The sequence below is a fragment of the Dipodomys ordii genome, unplaced genomic scaffold (assembly GCF_000151885.1).
Source record: "Dipodomys ordii isolate 6190 unplaced genomic scaffold, Dord_2.0 Scaffold1942, whole genome shotgun sequence".
NCBI classification, from domain to species: Eukaryota; Metazoa; Chordata; class Mammalia; order Rodentia; family Heteromyidae; genus Dipodomys; species Dipodomys ordii.
In genome coordinates this window covers 8,945-11,057 of record NW_012269158.1, presented here as the reverse complement: position 1 = coordinate 11,057, position 2,113 = coordinate 8,945, and the positions used below count along the sequence as shown (strand labels likewise).

Genomic DNA, 2,113 nt, shown 5'->3' with positions numbered 1-2,113 from the left:
CTAGCACTCTACCACTTGAGCCACAGCACCACTTCTGGCTTTTTTCTTTTTGCTTATGTGGTGCTGAGGAATCGAACCCAGGGCCTTGAGCATGCAAGGCAAGCACTCTACCACCGAGCCACCTTCCCAGTAAGTGCTTCTAGTTTTGAGCAAAGAGCTGAAGGACAGCATCCAGGCCCCAAGTTCAAGCCCCATGACCGACAATTAAAAAAAAATTAGCCGGGCACCCATGACTTACGCCTGTAATCCTATCTACTCAGGAGGCTAAGATCTGAGGATCACAGTTCAAAGCCAGACTAGGCAGAGAGTCCAAGAGACTATCTCCAGTAAACCACCAGAAAATGAGAAGTTGTGTTGTGGCTCAAGTAGTAGAGGCTCATCTTGAGCTGAAGAGCTGAGGGACAGCGCCCAGGACCAGAGTTCAAGCCCCTCAACTGACCAAAAAAAAAGTGTCATATTTGGAATTATTTTATCAATTTCTCAAACAGTATGTAAGAAACATAAAGATGGCTTTTGAAATTATGGAAGACTATTAAGGCTTCAAAAATATGCTTCAGATTGTATACCAAACAAACATCATATATGGGAGAGCACAGTCAAATTCTCAATTTCAATTTAATTGTCAAAACTAAGATTTGTTTTTTTGCTAGTCCTGGGGCTTGAACTCAGGGCCTGGACACTGTCCTTAAGCCTCTTTGTGCTCAAGGCTTGAGCCACAGTGCTACTCCCAGCCTTTTCTATTTTGTAGTTCTGAGGAATCGAACCCAGGTCTTCATGCATGTTAAGCAAGCACTCTACCACTAAGCCACATTCCCAGTTACAACTAAGATTTTCAATGACAAATTTATTTTAATTATCATAAAAGTTGCTATTGTTTTAACATATTTCTCATTAAAGGTGTGTTTCGGGGCAAGGTTTTATAAAACATATTTATTGGCTTTTTCTTTTTTGTGTGTGATACATTGATCATTTTAAGCCATTAAGAAAGTTAACATCTCCTTAACTTATAACCAGTTTGAAGTTTATTTTACAGCACTTTTATTGAGACATTATAATGTGATTTACTGACCAGGACTGTTTACAAATGTAATGCTTGGCCTTTGTGACAATTAAAAACCTTTAAGTACTAAAATTTTACATCATGATTTGTTTAACTCAAAAGTGTTATGATGGTGAAAACTAAAGAGAACTTAGAGCAGAAATGTAAGGATTTCCACAAAAATCATATATTCCTTCCTTATATCAAAAAGGAAGGAAGAAGGAAGAAAGGAAAAAGAAAAGCTGAGGAAAAAATGATGAAAAGAAAGAGGGCAAGGCAGGCAAGAAAAATACTTTTTCCCCCCATTTTCAAAAAGGAGGGAAACTCTGAGGTCTCAGCAAATAATGTAATCAACCAAGTCAGTTTATATTAAGGCATCTTCTTTACATATTATTGAATCCCATCATGCCTTTCATATTGCCAGCAGCACCCTGTTGAAACTGCCTCATCATTGACTGTAGTCCTGCCATACCACCTAGAGGGAAAGTACACGAAAACAATTAGTAAGCAGAAATTGAAATATTTATTTTTGCCTAATAATATTTGAACTTTTTAAAAACACACTGTTTAATGATTGCATTTACCCATGTGATGAAGAACTCTAGGATCCATCATTTTGGCCATTTGTTGATTCAATTTTGCCATCTGTGATTGACTCACATTCTTAGACATATCACCACCTTAAAAGAAAAGTGTTTATATCAGCATAGGATGTATTGTAATCAAAATATCTAAGAAAGCCTGATGAACTGACTAAATATACAACCTACAGAATTATTTTTATTTTATATATACCTATTAACTCTCTTATCTCAGTAACAATTTTTTTTTAAGAATGAATAAGTGAAATTCTACATAAAGGATTTTCTAAAAGCTTTACTTTTCTGTAAAACTTTCATTTTTTTTGCCAGTCATGGGGCTTGAACTCAGGGCCTGGGCACTATCCCTGAGCTCTTTTCCTCAAGGCTGGTGCTCTACTACTTTGAGCCATTTTGCCACTTCTAATTTTCTGTAGGTTAATTGGTGATAAGAGTCTCATGGACTTTCCTGCCTGGGCTGGCTTTGAATCGAAAT

At 36.9% G+C, this 2,113-nt stretch overlaps 1 long non-coding RNA gene across 1 annotated transcript; it reads right to left on the bottom strand.

Annotated features, from left to right (window-relative positions):
• Positions 1 to 909: 909 nt before the first annotated feature.
• LOC106002015 lies at positions 910 to 1,759 on the bottom strand. The gene is made up of 2 exons (XR_001175884.1): positions 1,624 to 1,759; positions 910 to 1,514 (listed from the first exon to the last, which is right to left on the bottom strand). It is a non-coding gene; the product is annotated as an uncharacterized LOC106002015 (long non-coding RNA).
• Between the last annotated feature and the right edge of the window lie 354 nt (positions 1,760 to 2,113).